The 25,752-nt window shown below is 36.7% G+C and overlaps 1 pseudogene; it reads right to left on the bottom strand.

The window, feature by feature from the left end:
* Positions 1-624: 624 nt before the first annotated feature.
* The window catches only part of LOC143635624 (uncharacterized), a 40,202-nt pseudogene continuing 15,074 nt past the window's right edge, over positions 625-25,752 (bottom strand).

Here is a 25,752-nt window from a genome sequence, read left to right as displayed (position 1 = left end):
TGAAGATGCTTAGATGTAGTTGTTTTAAAGCCCTAATAGACATTCATAGAAGATAGATAGACTAGATAGAATCGTGGTTTAAAGATATATGGCAGCTGATACACAGATCGGATGAAGCCTTCTCTCTATTTAGGAAGTTGCAAAAATCACACTAGATGAAGATGAAAGTGAAAGGGGTGGCTACTGAGTATGTTTATATATTGACCTAATTGTTAATAATAACGATGGAGCAGAGTTTAGTAAACTTGTTTTTTCAACATCACGATGGGCCTTAAGCCCAACGAGCGAGCATGGATTATGAATTTATCAGTCAGAGAAGAAAATATTAGAAGGTTTATTAGTTAGTAATTAAGAATGGATTATGAGTTTGTTTATTTATATATACAATTTATATTTATATTTATGCATATTATTTATGACGTCATCCGGATCAAACACCGGTCTGTCCTTCCAGGTCGGGCCGACCTTTGACCCGTTAAGACGTCCGGGTCAACATTAGGGTGGGTCTGAAAACATTAATTATATCACTTAGAATAAGTATAAATAAATAAACTTAACAAAATCACAAGAGCATAGTGGAACAAATGTCTACATAAAGGTATCAATAAATTAGTTTTTCTATACCACTGGTCCCTCCATTTCCGTTGTAATTTGAGAGCATCTATCCGTTCTATACTCTACTATTATTATATAATATTATATTTCAAACATAGAAACGAGGGGGTCTTTCTAACCGGATATAATCATACATGACTCCTCTAAAAAAATCCGGACCTCTTGCTTGTGTTAGAAACATTGCATTCCTTCCAGCTCGTAGTTGGGAATGCAAAACATCGAAACTATATAACCGATACAGTCCATGAATCCCATGCCGTGCGATTGCATTATCCCTCCCGATTAACCCAGTAGTAAAGACAGGCACCCCTCCTCTGTTGTTGATTCTAATCTGTGAAGAACAACTTAAGATCAATATTAATTGATGTTCATTTGAGTATAAAATAAATTAAGAAATAAATAAATAATTTGAAAAATATATATATGATACGTGTCCTAGTTCAGTGTATATACAAACAAAAATAACAATAATTAAAGTATCAAACATCTATATTCATGTAGATCTCACGTATTGTAGATCCGTCATTTCTAGTGCCTAGTCCTGACAAACTGTACGGATATATGCTAATGCTATGCTCTCTGGTGGCATGCAGTGGTCAAACCGGCGGAACATGAGAATGTTGGATATGTTAGTAATGGATCATAAACTTTTTACTCTAGTTCCACTACTAGAAATGGCGTAACACCTTCAAATTTTACAACTCACTGAATAAAACCAACATGCTCAGTTAATTCTTATGATCCACCCTTACTAATGGCATATCACTTAAAAACACAAAAAAAAAATGATTTCTCTCCTAGAAACCATTTAACCCTCCCAATTTTTCTTATTTTGCCAAAAAAATCCTTAAATATGTGAATTGTGAAATATTTATTTCATGATTTATCATTGTGTAGTTACGTACTTGCACTTCTGCAGCTGTGGCGGATGCCAATGCTAGGTGTATTGTATAGTTTCCTATGATGAGAACATCAAGATCAAATGTGACAGTCCAGGTAGTCGGGACATACTTCTTATTTCCAGCATTCCTGTTCACATGAGCGTAAAACCAATCGGTTTTATAATCGCTAATGCCGACCGTGTAGATCAAATCATGATCTGGATAAAGAACGCTGTACTGATCCCACAAACCATATTGCCTAAACCTGCAATAACACAATTTCAAATGCCATCAGATCAAGGTTCCTGTTCAACAAATATTAACCAGAGATGGATGGACAGCCTACAATGGGTTTTTTTGGCTTATATATAACCGGTTCGTGACCCTGGGGTTTGGTTCAGGCACATAGAACTCAGCTGCGGTGCGATCAGGGACACCGATTTCCCAAACGGTAGGCCCATTTCTTGGTGGTTTGTACACAAGTTGACCCATTGTAATATTTTTTCCTAGTGACAGTTAAAAACCTTAATCTTGTTAATATTTCCATAAATAAAAATGTTAAAAGGAAATCAGTTTTTATGAGATTAAGATTTAAAAACCTGGCGAGACATAAATGACGGATGGGTGCATGTACTCGCCAATGTCCCGGGAACCCACGCATACAAATGATAGTTACCGGGCCGGACATTCTTGATCTCAAAGAAACCTTTTTCGTCGGTTTGGGTCCAGAATTGATAACCCTAATAATGAAAAACCAGTTCACATTGGATGAACAACTATCGGGAAAGTTATTTGTTTTGTAGCAATAATAATATTTGATAAATGTGGAAAACGTACCTTACTCTCGTTTTGCCATGATCCAAGCGGACCCGGGGGAGCCAAGCCAATAAACGCGTACTTGAAAGATGCCAATGCTACATCATGAACTAGTAATTGGCCCGTTACTAGACCGCGTTGATCTGCACGAGGGTAATCGGAAGAGCTTGGGAATTGGTAAGGCCAACGCTCGGTTTGGGCTAGCATCTAATAGACCACATGCATATACCATTAAGGTAATCAATTACTTGCATACAATATATATATATATATATATATATATATATATATATATATATATATATGTGTGTGTGTGTGTATCATACTAATTTTAGTCTGATCAACATATATTTTAGTGTATTTGGTTAACTTTTTGATCGAGAAAATAATGTTAGTTGATAAATCGAGTTAGGTGACGTGATGGTGCAGACTCGTTTAACACTGATGTAATTTGGGTTTTGTTATTGGGTTTAATTTATACTTATACTTGGGCTTAAGTATAAAGTTGAATGGTCTTGTTAATTAATTATTTGGGCTCATGTGGGATGTGGGAATAGGTTTTTAAGTTTGGCCGATGGTTTGGTACTCCTGCTTAAACTCTATCTCAAACAATTGTATAAAGGCGGTCATGAGATGCCATCGACAAATACATTGCAAAATTCTTCAAGATTCAATTCCAAGAACGGAAATGTATATCTAATACGATAAATCATTGTGTGTAACCCATGAATAGGTTTTTCTAGTAGTATTACATGATTTAGAGATTGATCCATTGTTTCACTCGATTTTACAAAGTTTAATTCACGAATTCGGGTTCGTTTAATTATATTATTTTGGGTTCTAGATTGCAATATATGCAACATATTTCGTTTAACAGATTTATGAGGATTGCAAAGATTTCTTACCTGTAGTTTTGCATCATCCCAAAGGGAAAGATGACTCCCTTTTTTTGTTGTGACCGAGTTTAGATATATAAACACGGGTCCGAAAACCTTTTTCCAAGGCTCGCCGTCTCGAAATTGCATTCCTAGATCCGGCCCCGCGTAATGTGTGCTAAAAAACATCTACAGAAGCAACATTGTATTACAATCGGCACATCGTATTAATGGAGGAAGGACTAAGGGTAAGTTGAGTGATTTGAATATGACATCTTTATTAGAAAGAAAAGAAACAACATATTGTGCACTTACGGAGAGACTAATGGGACCAGCATGAGAGGTGAGGTCTTGCTTGACCGAGCCACCATTACGGAACTCATTACTCGGAGTGATCATCTAAAATCCAACTGGAGGATCCGAGCATATCCAACCATGAACATGGTTATCTTCGTTTTCAATCGAGTATTGGTACTTGTCGTCTACCTATACACGTGTTTACATATGTAAAAGTTGAAGATCAAATGATGTAAAAGGCTTAAAGCGCCTATAAGCATATATATACTATCGAAGCAACAGGTGTATGTTACGGTCAAATACAAAGGATACCTCGCCCATAAGATGAGGATCTGAAGGATGTGTCAAAAGGACAGCTTCAGGATACTCCAACGCCATACCACTTTTGCGGTCTTCAAGCGTTGGCATAATCCTTTGTCTTTTATCAGAAACAGCCATGTATCGAAACCTAATTTTCACTCCCAAATTATGCACAAGAGTTTAAAAACAATTTTGAATTTGACTTTGGTTTTCCTATAAATAAATAAAATTTACTTGTTCTTACAAATTTTCTTGAAGCTTGAATACGATCCGACCTTGGTAGATATCCACATCAGGCCACCCTTGTAAACGTTCAAAAATCCCATACGAGTAGAAACCGCTCGATCCCCGCAAGACCACGAACCTTAACACAACATTAATTGATTGAGTTTTATTAATCAGAATTTATTTATACCGATAATTAAACGTCAAGTCTTTTTTGTTCATAACTCGTTGCATGTCATTTTTATATTTCTTGGCATTAATATTAATTATTGACCATAGTGTTTAAATACAAGAAATATAATAATATCATATACTTGCGAGACACCTTTTGTCGATATTTAAGGAAACATGGTTGTTTTCCTGAGAAAATGTCCAAGGCCTTTTGAATGACAATTCAACTTGGTTTTCGTTGTTCACTATGACATCTAATTTGCTGCCCACAAGCCTGCAAAATAGACTTACAATCAAAACACACAAACTACATGACATGATTGCCAACAATCTTTATGCCTCACTTGTCCAGATTATCCTCGTTTTGTTTCGACGGATCACTCCAATTTACATCCCAATATCTGCGATCATGCACAATCTTCAACAAAATTTGTTCATGCATCGATGATGAACTAGTTTTCTAGACGTATTCAGAAATAAAATAGAAAGAGGAATATATATTCCCTCGATAAGAGTATTCGTTAACATCGTTTAGGATATTGTCAATTCCGTTATATTTTACACCAATGACCATGCCTTCTGGACTCGCGATGGTGATGCTAAAGATGCCGTTGTCTACGACTACCTGAAAACACACAAAAGTTATAAGTTAGCTAAATATTCGTATTTGTGAAATAGCTAAAATAATTTAAGCCCAATATCGTTTATGATTTATATTTAATTTAATAATCTCACAAGAATTTATTGCCATAAGTTTTAAATTTATTTATTGTTAAAATTTTATTAAATTTATAGAATGACTGTAACTATCTACGTATGGATAATTCAAGGAATATATCCACGTTTACGAATTAGATAATGATTGACGTAAATGTATCATCTACACTTAATAAACATGGAGTATGGCATGGAGAATGGTGCCACCCATCTGATACGCCGAGGATGCTTGGTGTACGCCGATGATACATCACCCGAACGTTGGTCAAAACAAAGTGCCTTGGTGTTGGTGCATAGTGTCAGTAGTTCAGTATCTAGCGTTTTGTATGTGTCTGTAATCGTGTTAGAGTGTTTGTTTTGGTTTTAGATATGGTGTCACACAAGTTCGCCTGATGTAAGCGAACTTGTGGACAAGCGAATTTGTGACAACTTCGCCTAGTCTGTTAGGCGAAGTTGTCGAGGATTATATATCCTCACTTCGGCTTGGTTTTGGTTAAGTTTTTTCTAGAACGTGTATTTGTGACTTGAGATCACGTGTTGAAGTGTTGCAATACAACGTGTTTATTAGTATTGTAACGTGTGTTTGTGTTTCGGTTTAACGTATTATATATCTTACGCTCGTATCGTATTACGTGGGGATTCCGCACCAGCGTGTTACGAGATACTCCTGTGTAAATCCGACTGGGAACCTACAATTGGTATCAAAGCATTTGCTCGTGATTGTGTGGTTCGGGATTACCACACGAGTGTTAAGATTGTTCCGTTCGACTATTCGCGGAACGAGTTTACGTTGAAATACCTAGTTTTTGTGTTTTACCCATCTCCCACCATCAAATATAACCCAATACACCTTCGCATACCTCGCAATACGTAAAATTAAAACCTGCAAAAACTTTGTGTTCATCAGGCGAAGTTGCCGTCACTGTTCGTAGGGTTTAAGCGAACTTATAAGGTCAAGCGAAGTTATCAATCAAGCGAAGTTGAAGTTAAGCGAAGTTATTGATTAAGCGAAGTTAAGAGTATAGCGAAGTTGTGAAGCGAAGTTGAATTCAAGCGAAGTTATATTAACTTCACCTACTGATCACTGTTCAAAATAAAAAAAAATTATACTTTCCTTGTGTTTTGAATTGTGTTTCTTTCAATTATGACTTCGATAAATATTACAGAACTGGTAAAAATGGAGGTTGAAGCCGGTTCAGCCACTAAAGCTCCAAAAATGCTCAAGGGTACAGATTTCGTTGCCTGGAAAGATCGGTTTGAACAGTATGTTAAATATCAAGATGCTAAGATGTGGGTGTGCATACAAGACGGATACATTCCACCAACATCCTTGTTTGAAGGTCATGATCAAATTAAGAAGTTCAGTAAAATGGAAGAGGAGGAAAAGAAAATGTATGAGGCAGAGAGTAAAGCTCATGCAGCAATAACCATGGCTCTTCCACAAGAGATTCTTCATACCTTCAAGAAATACAAAACAGCTAGAGAGCTATGGGAAGCACTAGAAAATCGATATGAAGGTAATGTGGGGATACGTGCTTCCAAGACAAAGCTGCTAAAAACCCAATTCTCTGTATTCAAGTATCTGAAAAATGAATCACTTGACGATATCATCACAAGATATTATCACCTGATGACCGAACTTAGTAATTACTCCATTGAATACAAAGAAGAAGAGATAGTAGAGAAACTTCTTGATGCTCTCCCACCGAAATGGGAAATGTACACGGTTTTGATGAGAGAAGATAAAGAGTTTGCCAATATAGATTTGGAAACAGCAGTCAATAAATTACGAAATTTTGAACTTAACATGGTTCGGAAGGAGACACCAACTGATCAGGTTCAGGATCCGGGAATCTTTGGTGCGAAAGTCACTCCAAGTTCAAGTTCAAAATCAAAATCCTCTGCTTACTACTCAAAGGGAGAATCAAACTCAAACTCAACTCGAGATGGTCATGTGATTCTCAACATGGATGGCGACGTATGTTTCGTAGCTGGAGGAAGTAATTCATCAAAACCTCAAGCCACAACTGGAAATTTCTCGACAAATGTTCCAACCAACAACTACTCACAGATGCCCATGAGTATTAAATCAGCTGAACAGCAGCTTGCTCTCTATGCATCCTTCATTGCATCTTATGAGAACTACATCAAAGGTAAAATAGTCGACCCTGCAACTTTGGATGAAGACTATGATCAGATCGATGCTGATGATTTGGAAGAGATGGATCTGCAATGGCAGATGGCTATGATAGTAAGAAGAGTAAAGAGATTCATGAAGAAAACGGGTAGAAAGTTCGTTGGAGAAAGACCAGGGTTTGATAACTCAAAGGTTCGATGTTATAACTGTCAACAGAATGGTCACTTTGCTAAGGAATGTACAAATGAGAGAGTCGAACGAAGTCAGAACAGGCCTGCACAACAAAAAGGGGGAGGTAGTGAGAATAGGGCTATGGTCTCTAGACATAATGGTGGATACAACTGGAATATACAGGTTGAGGAAGTGTTCGAACAGGCAAATTTGGTAGACATCGAAACTGGAGGAAGCGAGAGGGAGACGGGAGAAAATCAAACATATATTGCAGAAGTGAACGATCAGCTCTCTGAGGTAAGTTCTGAACTTCATTGTATACAATGTGAAAATCTGTCTGAACAATTGAAAACAGTAACTGATCAGTTTGTTAGTTTGGACGCACAATTTAAAACGTTAAAAGAAGATCACCACTACACTAAAACTAGAGAAAATAGTTACTCGGTAAAAAAAAAAGCTAGTGAAAAGGATATCAGAAGTCTTAAAGCCAGTCTAGCTGATAAAATACAAGTAATTGATCTTAGTTATGAAGTGTTAAAAGAAAAACCAAACTAATTGCTGAAAGAGATAAACAGATAGCTGATTACCAGGTAAAAGTAGTGGAACTAAACAGAAAAATTGAACAATTTAGAAATTCCTCAGCAATGCTTGATCACATAATAAGTGTTCAACGTTCCCCAGTTAAAAAGGGGGAATTGGATTTTCTGAAGTTCCACCACCGTATAACCATAACTATACTTATAATCCTAGTAATCAGAAATCTGCTGATTTTGAGATTAGTCAGACAGTTCCAGTAAATATTTCGACTAAAGAACCTGAAGTTAATAAGAGCGAAATGAGTAAGCAAATTTCTAATGTTGAGATTTCTGTTCCTAGCTCTGTCTCATCAAATTTGGACAAGTCATCTGAATCGGGTGAGATAAAAGAAGAGGTAGTGTTACTAAAACGAGGGGAGGAATATAAGCCAAATGAAAGGAATTCTTCCCTAAATCCGTTTGTCCCACCATATGTTTGACAAACGGGTAGTAATGCAACCTCAACATCTGAAACAACTGTTGAGATGAAAGTCGATTACAGAAGTTGTTTCAGATGCAATCAAGTAGGACACCTTATTGCTGATTGCCCTCTAAACCAGAGAAAATTTAGAGGTATGAGGCCTCCGAAAACTAAGAATAAAACGAATGGTAATTATTATACTGGTAAGAATGCGAACTCACCAAATTTCAGACATGGGACTAATCCAATATTTCAAAGAAATCGGCCTCATTTTTCCCCAGTTAACTACCAAACCAACAATCATAATTCAGTAAATTCACTAAGGTTTGAATGGCCTCATAGTCAATCCTCGAGAAGGTTTCCTTACAGAACTTATAGAAACCATCCTCAAACTGACTTTGGGCAATCAAAGTACTGGATGCCGGTAAACAGATTTAACCGACCCAAGACCAGTAGGTCTTGGGTCCCCAGATTTTAATCTTTTTCTTTAATTGTGCAGGAACAGTCAAACAGATCTATAAACAATCTGTGGGTAGTTGACAGTGGCTGTTCCCGGCACATGACTGGTAACAAGAATTTGTTACGTGATTGGAAATCTGCTCAAGGAGGAAGGGTTAGTTTCGCTGGAGAAAGTGGAGGTAGAATCACTGGTATTGGAACGGTGACAAATGGAAGAATGAAGTTAGAGAAGGTGAATTTGTTGAAGAATTGAAGCATAACTTGTTGAGTGTATCTTAGATTTATGACAAAGATTACACGGTGCATTTTACTAAAAACGAGGCAATCGTCCTTTATCCTGGTTTCAAGATACCAGAGGCATGGGTGGTGATGAAAGCTCCAAGAGAAAAGAACACGTATGTAATGGATATGAGGTCAACTGAAATGACAACAGAAGAGTCATGTCTTTTGTCAAAGGCAACTGAGTCTGAGTCCAAGTTATGGCATCGAAAAACGGGACATATACATCTTCGCAAAATGAACTACATTGTCCAGAATGGGCTGGTGCTTGGTGTTCCCTTGAAGAATTTTAACTTTGAAGATCAATGCTTGTCGTGCAAGAAGGGAAAGCAATACAAGAAACCTCATCACTCCAAGAAGGTTAACTCAATCGTCAGTACACTAGACCTACTCCACATGGATCTCTTTGGTCCCGTGAATGTAAAGAGTCTAGGTGGGACGTCATACTGCTTGGTAGTAACCGATGATTACTCTCGATACTCTTGGGTATACTTTCTGAAGGCAAAAGATGAGACGGTTCAGTTGGTAATTAACTTGATTACCAAGGTTGAAAATATTGTTGGGAGAAAGGTTAAGTATATCAGGAGTGATAACAGAGTTCAAGAACTACCAGATGGAGATGTTCTGCTTACAGAAAGGGATAGACCATCAGTACAGCGCCCCGTATACTCCGCAACAAAATGGGGTGGCTGAGAGGAAGAATAGAACGCTAATTGAAGGGGCCAGAACCATGCTGGCTGATGCTAAACTTCCCGTGGTGTTCTGGGCTGAAGCTGTTGCCACAGCCTGTTATATCCTTAATCGTGTTTTAACTGTTAAAAGATTGAATAAAACTTGTTATGAACTTATGCATGGTAGAAAGCCAAACTTGAATGGTCTCGAACCTTTCGGGTCCCCATGTACGATATTAAAGACGAACTCAAAATTTGGTGAGAAAGCCGACGAAGGTATTTTAGTCGGATATGTTGTTGGGCACCCAATAGAAGAGTCTTTAATTTATCGAATAGGAAGGTTGAGGTGGTATGTAACACTGACATCACAAGTTACAAATCACCAAAGCCTAGCATGGGACCCGCTGAAGCTTTCGATTATGATAAACTGTTCAAATCTTTTAATATGCCTTACTTGGATTTTGCAGAAGTCGATGAGAAAATTGCTTCACAGATTCTGTATGATGAGGAGGAAAATATTGTGCAACGTCCGCGATATGATGAAAGTCAACCTTCCTCGTCTAGTGCCGTTGATAATCCTGCTGCCTCTACTGAGGAAGAATTCTACAATCCATTTCATTCTCAACATCAATCACCCATTGATGAACTCTCTTCGAACTTAGAAAACAATCTGGAAGTCGGTCCGGTTCCGACTACTGGAATTCACAAAAATCACCCTTTGGAGAACGTGATAGGTGATCTGTCTGACGGTGTTCAAACAAGAAGAAGTTTGAATGAGCACACCTGTGTTTACGCAAGCATTAAAGAAACGGGTATCATAAATGAATGTTTGTACACCTGCTTCATCAGCCAGATTGAACCAAAGAATTATCAAATGGCTCTAAAGGATAGCTCGTGGGTCGAAGCCATGCAAGAAGAGTTAGCACAGTTCGAGAAGATGGAAGTATGGAAACTAGTTGCAAAACCGAAGAATGTACATGCTATTGGCACAAAGTGGGTTATTAAATGTAAGAGAGATGAGAAAGGGATAATCATAAGGAACAAGGCGAGGCTGGTAGTAAAAGGGTTTAATCAGCAAGAAGGAATCGACTACAACGAAGTGTTTGCTCCTGTGGCAAGATTGGAGGCAATTCGTCTATTTTTGGCATTTGCTGCACACAAAGAGATGAAAGTATTCCAGTTAAATGTGAAGAGTGCCTTCCTTAATGGAAAAGTCGATGAGGTGGTGTACGTTGAACAACCTCCAGGTTTCCCTGACCCAGATTTTCCTGATCATGTGTACAAACTGAGTAAAGCCTTATATGGGCTACATCAGGCACCTCGTGCCTGGTATGCAACTCTGTCCGATTATTTGCTTGAGAATGGGTTCTAAAGAGGAAAGATCGATAGCACACTGTTTGTCAAGAGAAAAGGGGGAGATCTCCTACTCGTTCAAGTATATGTGGACGACATCATTTTTGCTGCATCAAGAGTCGCCATGTGTCAGGATTTTGAAGCAGTCATGAAAAAGAGGTTTGAAATGAGCGCCATGGGCAAATTAACTTTCTTTTTGGGATTGCAGGTTGATCAGAAGAAAGATGGGATGTTCATTCATCAAACAAAATATGTCCATGACGTACTCAAACACTTCAAGATGGAGGACAACACTTCATTTGATACTCCAGTTTGCGTCAATCACAAACTGGGTGCTGATTCAGACAATGATGAAGATGTGGACCCCACCAAATATCGAGCAATCATAGGTTCTTTAATGTATTTAACTGCATCTAGACCTGATATTATGTTTGCAGTTTGTCTTTGTGCTCGTTTTCAGGCAAGCCGAAAGGAATCTCACATGAAGGGAGTGAAGAGGATCTTGCGTTATCTCAAAGGCAAGCCTAAGTTGGGATTGTGGTACACGAAAGGGGGAGAACTGGATTTGGTCGCTTACACAGATTCTGACTATGGAGGTTGCAATCAGAACAGGAAGTCAACAACCGGTGGATGTCAGTTTCTGGGAGGAAGATTGGTGTCGTGGCAATGCAAAAACAGACCTCAGTAGCCATTTCCACCTGTAAAGCAGAGTACATGGCCGCATCAAACTGCTGCTCCCAGGTTCTTTGGATTCAACAGCAATTGCGCGATTACGGTCTGAATTTCACTCAAACTCCTATTTGTATTGATAACACTGCTGCAATCTCAGTAACAAACAATCCCGTCAAACACAGCAAAATTAAACATATTGACATTCGTCACCATTTGATACTGGATTGTGCTGAGAAGAAATTAATTGTGCTTGAAAAGGTTGATTCGTTGGATAATTCTGCCGATCTTTTTACTAAAGCGTTTGACCGAACTCGTATTCAAAATCTTGTTGAGCTTAATGGGATGATCAATCCCGAGTAACCTAGTTTTTCGTGTTGATTAAAAAAAAAAAAAAAAAAAAAAAAAAAAAAAAAAAAACATCTTTATCGCTTAGAATTATGTCGGTTGCTTCAGTTTGAAGGACATATTTTCGGATACGTTTGGTCCTTACTTCTACTAGTAGATTATAATGATAGCCATTAACCAGATGACTTAGAGTGACCGGGGCGGTTTAAGATGTGCTTTTATTCTTTCGCTGAAAAATAGTCGTTCATTCTTAGTTAGAAGGACACATACTCGTATGTGGTCGGTCCAGCTGATCCATTGGATCTTCAGGATACCCGTTTACCTGAAGACTTTGACTTGATTGGGGCGATAGAATTTAAAATTTTTTTAAGGGAGATGATATAATTTTTCAAGTCTATAACTTCGTAAGAAGTTTCAATACAATGTTTAAAAGAAAATTGATCCAACCTTGGAAAGTGATAGAAATACTATTTCTGTGTGCTTAACTAGTGAAGTTATTAGGCCTAAAAGACTCTATAACAGCCATTGTATGTTATGGTAGCTTTTTATGGTGCGTAAAAGTAGAAGTGATACTAACTAAATCTCCTCGATTTAAAGTGGAGAATCATTAAGAGTTGTGCATGTCTCCATATACATCTTTCAGAATGATAGGCAGAAAAGTGATTACCCAGTCATACACGAGCCCGTGAGTGTTCTGATTCCCGAGAAGATAGTGTGTCAAGTACCTGCAGTGATCCAGATTCGGGACTTGCAGTCGTCTTCTGTTTGCAGCTGTGTTAATCTTTATTAAAAAAAAATGTGTGTTGTTAAGCCTTCTGAAGCTTATGTTTCTATACTTATCAAACAAGAGGCAAGAAAGAGAACGGGAAGAAGACTCTAAAGATCGATTTGTACTTACTGCTTAATCAGACACTACGGATCGAGGTCAACTCGGGGTGACTTGGGGAAAGCCAAATACGCTTTGAGAATAGATAGGAGGCATCACAATCTCTCATGTGATGTCCATCTAAATTTTGAGCTTAAATGAACCTAATCCGTATCACAGAAGCGATGAAAACCATACTAAGTTGTATACCTGCTTACAACCTGTTTCTTTATGTCATAATACTGCTGAACATGGATCTATGTGACAGCCATTTAATTAGTATGATTCCTGTTCGGATCTTTTCTAAAACATGTTGGTCCCCGTCAAGACTGAAATTTGATCTCGTTTACTTAATTTCTAAAATTTTCATTGCATCTTTCGTTTTATGGCTCAAAGCTTGGTTACTTGGTTCTTTGATTATAAAGTTTAAATCTTTAACAGAGGTTTTTTTTTTTTTTTTTTTTTTTTTTTTTTTTTTTTTTTGAAAAGACAGTTGCATTTTGATCAAATGTATAAGGGCCTGTTGTGTAAATAGAATAGGCGAACTTATTTGAAAGCGAAGTTGTCCAGGGGCGAAGTTAAGGGAGAAGTTAGCCTTAACTTCGCCTGAGTATTTTCAAACCTATATATACAGGTCAACCTGGTCAAATCCTTTACAACTTCTCAAAACCCAGCGAACTTATAACATCCCTAACCCTCGGCGAACTTACTCCTCGAATCGAACCTTGTTATTATTTGTTTTCAATCCGTGTTAAAGGTGTGTAGGCTCGGTATGACTTATAATTCGTGTCAATGATGTTAATCAGATGTCGTTTTGGTCTGATTTGTGACCTCGTTCATGCAACCCTTAAACACCCGCTAACCAATTTCTTTCTAATGTGTTCGTAACGAATTTGATCGTCTAGATCTCCATAGTAATATCCTTTTATGTTATCAATCACCAATACTCCGATCAAACCATGATCTGACCTTTGTTTATATTCCGTTTCAGATTCAGGCGAAGTTAGCTTTAGGCGAAGTTGCTCTCAACTTCGCCTGCTATTTTAATTAATTAATTATTCTAAGTTGTTCAGGGGCGAAGTTAGGATTAGGCGATGTTATCCTCAACTTCGTCTTCTACTTAACTTCACCTACTGCTTATCTTGTTAACTTAAAGGTTTTAATCTGTTATCAGGCGAAGTTATGGTAAAGGCGAAGTTGTAATCAACTTCGCCATATGGATAATTTCGCCTGCACACAAGATGTTATCATAACTTCGCTCATGGTAACAGGCGAAGTTATAACCTGCTTTGTCGATGTTCTAACTTAGACCGTTTGCTGTGCAGATATGGCTGCTGTAGCAGGAGCTGGTGGTGCTGGTGGTGACGAAGGTGGTGACAACAACAGACAGTTCTTTCCGGGTCACAACATGTATATCACGTTGGATCCGGATGCTAGTGGTGTCGATGATTATCGCGAGATCATCTCCTTCTTAGTTCGCTGACGTGTTTTTCATGCTATTACTACAACTCTCCCCATTTCTCTACCGAATATTGAAGATTTCTGGCGAACGGTAGAATATGATTGTAGAGTTGAGCATCCTGTTATGCGCGCCACAGTAAACAATCAGGTGGTGCAGTTCTCAGCAAATCAGATCAGGGTTGCCTTGCAGTTCGGGGCTGAGACCACAGATGATCCAACTGACTTTCTGGCTCCATTCAGAGATGGTGCATTTTTACGTATGGGCTATTCGGGTCCTTTGGGTGACACTCACAGACGAAAGGGATTCCTACTGGATCAGTGGCGTTTTCTGATGCATGTGTTGATTGTGTGCATGTCGGGTCGTAAAGCTGGTACGGACGGTATGGGAGCAACAATGCAATCTGCCATGACAGCCCTGACTTACAACAAGCCCTACAGCTTCAGTCAGATGGTGTTTTATGAAATCGATCATCAGAGACGCGCAGTCGCTCGTGAAAGATTTTTAATGTACCCAAGATTCTTACAGATGATCTTGAATCATGTAGCTCCTACGCTACCTCAACGCCGTCCCATTCTTTATGTTGAGAGTGTAAGCAAGAGGATCTTTGCAATGCAGGTCGTCGAGTGCTCGCAGTAAACCAGAGCTTCGTCCGCGGCATACTCCATTATTTGGTTATTTGATAAACCCTGCTTATGTTGCTCCTCTAGGAGATGAATTTCGGGACCCGGCACCGCAACAGGCTGATGTTTCTCAACCACCACCTGTGGTACAGCAAGCATTGCCTGCTGATCCTGTTGTGGCTCCGGAGGAACAGGTAGATCTTGAAGCTGCTTTTGGGGGCCAAGGGTTCTTTGATATGGAGAGAGTTGATCCTGCTGCAGAGGTTCAAGTCTCAGTAGCTGAGGTTTCTAGTATAAATGTATCGATGGTAGCTACGTCAGTAGCAGATTCTGAGAGAACCGATTCTGACTCCTCCACGGATGATATGGTTGAAGCACAACAGATTCTGATCAGACAAGAAAGAATACATGGCAAGAGAAAGAGAGACTCGGATGATAGTGAATCTGACTATGAGGAGGAGTTAGACAAATTGATACGAAGATCGAGGAAAGTCAGAGCTGGTGAGGGGTCAGGAGTTGGCGAAAGCTCAAGGGTGGTTCGTTTCTCTCCACCCTCGTTATCTGGTATGACCATGGTTCCTGCTTCGATGTCTGTGACAGGACCGATCACCACAAGTGTTCCCGTGGTGACTACATCTCCATCATTTGGTCTTCCACCAACCTCATTTCAGTTTTCGGCTCCAGAGATAGTTTCCTTGCCATCTCCTACTCTTACTCCATCGAAGGTTGTTGCAAGATTTGTTGAGTCGACATTGGTTGCTACTACGGGGTTATCTGTCACAATACCACCCGCGGTTACTTTTCAGTCTGTTTCTGACACTCCTGCTAGTTTGGGAATACCTCCACCGTATGCTCAAGACGTTTCTCATATGCGTTTCGATTTTGATGCTACCTTGTCTGACTCTAAAAGGATAGCTGCACTTGAACGGGTAGTGGCTGAACAGTCTAGAATCAATCTGATCCAGACTCAGGCTATCCAGCGCCTTATTGCAGAAAATCAGATTCAATCGTCCCTCCTGGTTGAGCATGGTAAACTTTTTGATGCTTTAAAGCAGTTCTTAGCATCTCAGGGGGAGACGAGCTGCAAGGGCGATGAGTTGAGAACAAAGAAGAGACATGATAGAGACGATGATCCCAATGCATTGGAAGGTGCAGGTGGTGAGTTGCCAAGAACTGAACAAACTCTTGGGACTACCACAACTCAGGGGGAGTCAACTGGTACAACAGGTGGATCAGGGGGTGAAGATGTTGTGTTAGTGGATGATGAGGAAATGGTGGATGATGATGTTGTGGGTGATGACGATGTGTTACCTATTGAGGAGATTGAAAAGATAGGCGAACAGATTGTGATTGATAGTGAGATTAAGGAGGGAGAGATTGTGGATGACAGCGTAGAACATGATATCCCAGACGTTGATAAGGCAAATGTGGGTCAAGATATGGAAAGTAATGAGTCTGAATGGGAAGAGCAGCCGAGATGGAAAGAAGGCTACGCTCAGTGGTTTGTGAAGACAAAGAAGCCAGTGGTTCCAACCATGTTCAAGAAGAGTTACAATATCAAAGGGTATGCTGAATCAAAGAAGGGTATTATATGCTGGTTGTATGATGAGCAGTTGAGGTTATTTGTGATTAAACGCTTTGATGGGATTCAGTACTTTAAGAGGTTGTTGAGATCTCTCAATACCTTGCCTGAGTGTGAGGTGAAGGATTTGGCTAAGTTGGGGTTGATTAATAGAAGTGATGATAATATGGCCAGAATTATTGGGAAGATTGTGTGGAAAGAAAGTGTAAAAGAGAAAAAGTTTGAGTTGTTAAAGCCGCGGAAAGGGAAGCTTGTTGAAGATAAGGAAAGAGGATTGCGAGCTGATGGCAAACCTTGGATAGTAATGAAATATAAGCCGATTCGGTGTTTGAAAGAAGTGCCGATGAAACCAATGCCCAAAAATGTCTTAAAGAATCTTAAGTGGTGGTATGTTGATAGTCAAACAGCTGAAGCGGTTATGGAGGATGAAGTGAACAAGAAGTTCTGAGAGTGTATGACCCCATGCACTTGGTAAATTTGTCTCAAGCTGACTTGCAGGTGCTAAACGAGAAGAAAATATTTTATATTCCTGCATGGAAAGATGAAGCCAAGAAATACCAGAGAGTGGTCTCTGTTTGTGTAAGACAGGGAGTTCATGCTTGAAGACGGGTGACACGAGATTTTGGGATTACTAGACACGTGATTGAAGATAGAGATATGAAGCTACTGCCAAGGGGGAGTCTGTTGGTGCATAGTGTCAGTAGTTCAGTATCTAGCGTTTTGTATGTGTCTGTAATCGTGTTAGAGTATTTGTTTTGGTTTTAGATATGGTGTCACACAAGTTCGCCTGATGTAAGCGAACTTGTGGACAAGCGAAGTTGTGACAACTTCGCCTAGTCTGTTAGGCGAAGTTGTCGAGGATTATATATCCTCACTTCGGCTTGGTTTTGGTTAAGTTTTTTCCAGAACGTGTATTTGTGACTTGAGATCACGTGTTGAAGTGTTGCAATACAACGTGTTTATTAGTATTGTAACGTGTGTTTGTGTTTCGGTTTAACGTATTATATATCTTACGCTCGTATCGTATTACGTGGGGATTCCGCACCCGCGTGTTACGAGATACTCCTGTGTAGATCCGGCTGGGAACCTACATTTGGCCTTTAATGTTTTTGTTTTCATTTTTATATTGTTTATCGTATGATCTTAATTAAATAATGATAAGTGATTAGCTTAATTATATTTGTTTTTTTAAGCTCAAATCAACAATGTTTATCCTAACTTAAGAATTGAAGTTAACAGGATGGTTGTCTAATTTGAAATTAATTGGTTGTTTAGGTTTGGTGTTAATTGTATGGATCCTGAAAGAAACATACTAACATTTATATATATATATATATATATATATATATATATATATATATATATATATTTCAAACCATCTAATATTTTAAATTTTATAAGAAATGATTATATAAAAAACGTTACAAGATAAACCTCAAAACGAAAATGTAAATGGTTGCATGAACTTACATTATCATCGTAAATATGTAATTGCACAGGAGAGTCCCCTATAGAAGCCCTTCTGCAATTATAACGACCAAAAGGATTGTGTATTATACATATAAATAATTAATAATTTGTGAAATACAATACATAAATAATAGATAATTTGTAACATATACAATACTATATATTACTCTAATAAAACCAAATAAATCATAAGCAAATAAATAAATTGTAACACATACAACATTAGATATTACTCTAATAAAACCAAATAATTTGTGTAACATTTATTTGTGTTATCATAAACTACGTGAGTTTGAAATGTCACGGGTGTTTTAAAATTACTAATGTGTACGTTCTCGCCTTTTTTCGAAATCAGACCAAAGGTATTACCTTTTTATGTTCTCGAGTAAAAGAGTTGTACGTGAACCGAAACACCAAACTTTGGGCTCCATGACACTCCAAAATAGAGTGTTATAATTTTTTCATTTATATTATGATTAAATTTCAGACGCTTCTGCCCTTTTGTCCTAACTCACTTAATTTATCAGGCTAACTGATCACTTAGTTTTTCAAGCTACCCTCTATAGTGAGGCGTTTTGGTGGCGGATGATGCATCCTATAGCGCCAGGCAAGGGTGAGTTTGGGATGGTACCGACCGGTAGCAATCCTGAAAATACCGATCCATAAATTTGAAAATATATTCAAGGTAAATATTTCTACAAACCGAATTAATGTTATTCTGGTCAAAGGGGAGTGTTGTACAGATACAAAGAAGGTAAAGAAGGAAGCATGAAAGTTCTTTAATGAAAATTTTTGAGAATCCTGGATTAGATATCCTTCTTTATCTTAGTAGAAAGAAAAAAAATCACTGATGAGGATGCCAACTCTATTGTACAACTGTTACATCGAATGAAATTAAAGGGACTTTCGGGATCTGGTAAAGATCGACCTCCTTGGCCGACATGTTCAATTTTGCTATTCTAAAACATCTTTTGGATATTCTAGATAAGGATCTCTGAGATATGTTGCCTTGTTTTCACAACTCCAGATATACTAATGAGGTTGTGGTTCGTCCATTCTCCATCTTTTCTCCATAAGAATTCATGTTTCCTTGTTTTCTGCCGATGATATGATTATCATGGGTTTGTGAACAAAGGCTAATTTTAGGAATCTGACTAGGTTACAAAGGGGATTCAACTTATGTTCGAGTATGAAGGTCAATCTAGCCAAATACAATATGATTTGGGGGGGGGGGGGGGATGAGTTATGCTCAATGGGTGCTAGGTTGGTTTGTAAACTGGGTTCCTTCTCTTTTTCATATCTCTGGTTGATAATCGGTGCTAGTATGAACTTGTTAGTGAATTGAGGTCGATGGATGATGTGTTCGGGTCTCCAATATCAATCTGGAAAGCCGCATATTTGTCCATCAATGGGCGATTAATTTAAAGCTCAAGATGCCATTGTCAAGTCGTTGGAAAGGATTAGACGGAATTTTTTGTGGAGAGGAACAGAAGATTTGAAGAAAATTCATTATGTTACTTGAGAAAAGGTAATGATTCCAATAAAAAAGTAATAAAAAAATACGACGGACTCAGAATAGCTTCTCTTGGGGATATAAATGTTTGCTTACTTGTGAAATGGTGCTGGAGGCTCAAAATAGAACAGCAAAGGCTATGGAGGCGTGTGATCTTGGACTTTTGGGTATTTTTCATGATAAAAATGGCACTTGTTTTCCTTATTTTTTTTTAACTGCAATTGTTTTCCTTCTTAACCAGTCAATTTTGGGCATATGGAATAATATTATAAAAATTGAGGCGGTCAAAGCTGAAAGTATGTTCTCTTTGCAAATATTATGTATATATATACGTATGTAAAAAAGTGAGGAGCTCTTCATTTTATATGTAAAAACATAATATAAAACTCGATTTCATATATAAAAAATTAGTTTTAGCATAAACTTTTTAGACTTTTTTGCTTACAAATACATGTAGAAGGCATTCCATTAAAAAATGAAATTTGTGAAAAGAAAAATAGATTTTTTTTTACTGAAAATATATAATAAAAAATTCTAAAACGGTTTCAGCATGTGTTATATGTAAAAAACTCTATTAGGTAAAAATGTGTTTTTTACAAGTAAAATGAAAAGTTTTACATGTAAATTAAAGAGTTCTCTCTTGAACCTCTCTTTCTTTCTCTCTCTCTCTCGCTCTCTCTCTCTCTCTATATATATATATATATATATATGGAGGTGGGTTAACGTACAATAATAGCTTATCGTACATTACGTACGTGAGAACCTGCACCACCCGATCCTAATAGCAATTAGAACTACGTGGTGGCATAATTGTAATTAACCTAAAAATACTTAACGCATACCCGTCAAAGTCCACCGTCGCGACCATCGTCTACTGTCATGAGCACCACCATCGATCGTTGGTCACAGGTCAGTTAAGCAATTTCCAATTGAAATTGAAATTGAAATTGTTAATGAGCATAATTGATCAATTAACCTTGAAATTGATCCAATTAATCATCAATTTGATGCTTCCGTCGATCAATTTTGAGTTTCGAGTTCTGGGTTTTGACATTGAACGTATTAACATTAAGTTTATACTTTCTAATTATGCGTTCTGTTTAAACGCATTATACGTTCTGTTTAAACGTTCAGAACAAAATCAATTAAACTTTAAAAAGTTCAGTACAAAAATTTTATACGTTTTGTTTATACGTTTTTAAATAATGTTGTTTATAAGTTCAGTACAAATATTATGTTTAAACGTTCCGAAACAAAACTGAATACCTTTAAACGTTCTGACCAAAAAAGAACATCTTTAAACGTTCTAATACATTCAAAGAAGATCTGGGTGTTAAAAAAAATGAACATCTTTAAACATTCTAATACGTTCTAAGAAGTTCAGGTTGTTAAAAAAAGTTTAGATGTTCTGATAAAGTTTAGAAGTTCTAAAAAGTTCTGGGTGTTCAGAACTTCTAAAACTAACAAAAAAAATAAAATAAAACAAACACCTGTAAACATGAAATTGAACACTGAAATCACTTCATATAATCTAATAATCATCAAACAATCGTCAATCTACCGTTAATTTGATCATATGAACAAAATATAGAGTGTCTGCAACTAGGTTTCTCCAAAACTCAAAATTGATTAATTAAAACTTCAAATTGATGATTAATTGGACCAATTTCAAATTTTAATTGATCAATTAGTTCAACAATTTCAATTTCAATTTCAATAGGGCAATTTTATAAACTGACATGCGAGCAACGATTGATGGTTGTGTCGGAAGAAGATGGTGGTCGTGAAGGTGGACGGTGGACGGAAACGTTGAACGGCGATGGTGAAAGTGGACGGAATCGACGGGAGAAGAGGTTGACGGAGGCCGGCTCGCGTAATTGTGATTTTAGGATTAGGATGGTTATTGAAGATGGACGTTCCAGATGGTCGCGTACCTATTGTACGATAAAGGATTTGCATATTTTATCCTTTATCTATATATATAGGATTGATTTCTTTTGAGAACCGCTTTGAGTTTTAAGAACTCGAAAGAACTTAACGTAACAACTTTTTTGAGAACCGCTTTGAGTTTAAGAACTCAAAAGAACTCAACGTAACAACTTTTTTTTTGAATTTTTTTACACACGTGTAATACGTAAGTGTAAGTAATGTACAAAAAATTACCGTAATTTTTTACACACCGAATCGACTTTTTACACATGTATAACTAAAGTTTAAACTTGTGTAATCAACAAAAATCTTTATTCTCTCTTCTGATTCATTTTTTAATCAAATTTAATCTCAGCCACATATTCTAACTCATTTAATTAAATGTGTGATCCAAAATTAAGTTCTTAAAGTTCTTTATGTTGTTGAGATTAAATTTGATTAAAAAATGAATCAGAAGAGAGAATAAAGATTTTTGTTGATTACACAAGTTTAAACTTTAGTTACACATGTGTAAAAAGTCGATTCGGTGTGTAAAAAGTTACGGTAATTTTTTATACATTACTTACACTTACGTATTACACGTGTGTAAAAAAAATTCAAAAAAAAAGTTGTTACGTTGATTTCTTTCGAGTTCTTAAAACTCAAAGCGGTTCTCAAAAGAAATCAATCCTATATATATATATATATATATATATATATATATATATATATATATATATATATATATATAATAGGAAATATATTTTTCCTAAGAAGCGTAGGAAGTGCGTTTTTACCATGATATTTAATAGAAAACACCGCGCAATAAACACATTTCACTTCTTATTATAACACTATCATATATATATATATAATGTAGGTAATGCTAACATAACTATTTCCTGGGTGTATCCTTGGTGCTATGAGGCGCCTCTAAATGTAAAGTTTCTTGCTTTATATAGTTTGAAGAAGAACAAGAGATGTTTTGTGGTGAATCGGTGCAATACCATAGATGAAAATATCACTTGTAGTTGGTCGTGGTTGATGTGCCCCCACCAACCGTATGAAATAACTAAGCTTCTTGATTGTTTCTTTACTTTTTAATAAGTCTAACAAATGCAAAGGATAGATATGGGTTTGGCATGTGGACAGGAGTGGTAGTTTCTCAGAAAAATCTTGTCTGGATCTATATTTGCTATTCAAGCCGGTGCATTCAGACTGATGATAACTTTGTGTGCATTCAGACCCCTCGCCGCCTCTATTAAGTTCAGCTTTAGACGTGAGAAACTTTATACCAAGGCCGGCCATGACATATGGCAGGGTAGTTGACGGTCATAGGCCCGACTGCCTGCTAGGCCCGTAATTGTTTTTTAATTATATTTATTTTGATGAAAAAGTATATCTATACTTAATGTTTTAACACAATTACAAAACAATTAACTTGGTCGAGTGGCAAACTAGTATGACTCCCAACCAAAAGGTTGTGGGTTTTAGCCTCATTTGAAACATGTTTTAGTTATACATTAGTTTTTTAAATAACCCAAATCATAACCAAAAAAGCCAATTCAAAAATTAAATAATTTAAAATCAAACAAAATACTCTTATTTACTTTAAGCCCAAAATAAATTAGTTTTTTAAATAACCCAAAATATTAAGCCCAAAATATTATATATATGGGGATGAGTTATGCTCAATGGGTGCTAGGTTGGTTTGTAAACTGGGTTCCTTCTCTTTTTCATATCTCTGGTTGATAATCGGTGCTAGTATGAACTTGATAGTGAATTGAGGTCGATGGATGATGTGTTCGGGTCTCCATTATCAATCTGGAAAGCCGCATATTTGTCCATCAATGGGCGATTAATTTAAAGCTCAAGATGCCATTGTCAAGTCGTTGGAAAGGATTAGACGGAATTTTTTGTGGAGAGGAACAGAAGATTTGAAGAAAATTCATTATGTTACTTGAGAAAAGGTAATGATTCCAATAAAAAGTAATAAAAAAATACGACGGACTCAGAATAGCTTCTCTTGGGGATATAAATGTTTGCTTACTTGTGAAATGGTGCTGGAGGCTCAAAATAGAACAGCAAAGGCTATGGAGGCGTGTGATCTTGGATTTTTGGGTATTTTTCATGATAAAAATGGCACTTGTTTTCCTTATTTTTTTTTAACTGCAATTGTTTTCCTTCTTAACCAGTAAATTTTGGGCATATGGAATAATATTATAAAAATTAAGGCGGTCAAAGCTGAAAGTATGGTCTCTTTGCAAATATTATGTATATATATACGTATATAAAAAAGTGGGGAACTCTTAATTTTATATGTAAAAACATAATATAAAACTGGATTTCATACGTAAAAAATTAGTTTTAGCATAAACTTTTTTAGACTTTTTTTGCTTACAAATACATGTAGAAGACATTCCATTAAAAAATGAAATTTGTGAAAAAAAAAATAGGTTTTTTTTTACTGAAAATATATAATAAAAAATTCAAAAACGGTTTCAGCATGTGTTATATGTAAAAAACTCTATTAGGTAAAAATGTGTTTTTTACAAGTAAAATGAAAAGTTTTACATGTAAATTAAAGAGTTCTCTCTTGAACCTCTCTTTCTTTCTCTCTCTCGCTCTCTCTCTCTCTCTCTCTCTCTCTCTCTCTCTCTATATATATATATATATATATATATATATATTGAGGTGGGTTAACGTACAATAATAGCTTATCGTACATTACGTACGTGAGAACCTACACCACCCGATCCTAATTGCAATTAAAACTACGTGGTGGCATAATTGTAATTAACCTAAAAATACTTAACGCATACCCGTCAAAGTCCACCGTCGCGACCATCGTCTACTGTCATGAGCACCACCATTGAACGTTGGTCACAGGTCAGTTAAGCAATTTCCAATTGAAATTGAAATTGAAATTGTTAATGAGCCTAATTGATCAATTAACCTTGAAATTGATCCAATTAATCATCAATTTGATGCTTCCGTCGGTCAATTTTGAGTTTTGAGTTCTGGGTTTTGACATTGAACGTATTAACATTAAGTTTTTACTTTCTAATTATGCGTTCTGTTTAAACGTATTATACGTTCTGTTTAAACGTTCAGAACAAAATCAATTAAACTTTAAAAAGTTCAGTACAAAAATTATACGTTTTGTTTATACGTTTTTAAATAATGTTGTTTATAAGTTCAGTACAAATATTATGTTTAAACGTTCTGAAACAAAACTGAATACCTTTAAACGTTCTGACCAAAAAAAGAACATCTTTAAACGTTCTAATACATTCAAAGAAGATCTGGGTGTTAAAAAAAATGAACATCTTTAAACATTCTAATACGTTCTAAGAAGTTCAGGTTGTTAAAAAAAGTTTAGAAGTTCTGATAAAGTTTAGAAGTTTTAAGAAGTTCTGGGTGTTCAGAACTTCTAAAACTAACAAAAAAAATAAAATAAAACAAACACCTCTAAACATGAAATTGAACACTGAAATCACTTCATATAATCTAATAATCATCAAACAATCGTCAATCGACCGTTAATTTGATCATATGAACAAAATATAGAGTGTTTGCAACTAGGTTTCTCCAAAACTCAAAATTGATTAATTAAAACTTCAAATTGATGATTAATTGGACCAATTTCAAAGTTTAATTGATCAATTAGTTCAACAATTTCAATTTCAATTTCAATAGGGCAAATAAACTGACATGCGAGCAACGATTGATGGTTGTGTCGGAAGAAGATGGTGGTCGTGAAGGTGGACGGTGGACGGAATCGTTGAACGGCGATGGTGAAGGTGGACGGAATCGACGGGAGAAGAGGTTGACGGAGGCCGGCTCGCGTAATTGTGATTTTAGGATTAGGATGGTTATTGAAGATGGACGTTCCAGATGGTCGCGTACCTATTGTACGATAAAAGATTTGCATATTCTATCCTTTATCTATATATATAGGATTGATTTCTTTTGAGAACCGCTTTGAGTTTTAAGAACTCGAAAGAACTTAACGTAACAACTTTTTTGAGAACCGCTTTGAGTTTAAGAACTCGAAAGAACTCAACGTAACAACTTTTTTTTTGAATTTTTTTACACACGTGTAATACGTAAGTGTAAGTAATGTACAAAAAATTACCGTAATTTTTTACACACCGAATCGACTTTTTACACATGTATAACTAAAGTTTAAACTTGTGTAATCAACAAAAATCTTTATTCTCTCTTCTGATTCATTTTTTAATCAAATTTAATCTCAGCCACATATTCTAACTCATTTAATTAAATGTGTGGTCCAAAATTAAGTTCTTAAAGTTCTCTATGTTGCTGAGATTAAATTTGATTAAAAAATG

This window comes from Bidens hawaiensis, unplaced genomic scaffold (assembly GCF_021521415.1).
Source record: "Bidens hawaiensis isolate Kalapana, Puna unplaced genomic scaffold, B.hawaiensis_p1.1 tig00007615_1, whole genome shotgun sequence".
In the NCBI taxonomy this organism is placed as follows: domain Eukaryota; kingdom Viridiplantae; phylum Streptophyta; class Magnoliopsida; order Asterales; family Asteraceae; genus Bidens; species Bidens hawaiensis.
Note: the sequence above shows the minus strand (reverse complement) of the source record. Positions and strands in the feature narration are given on the sequence as shown.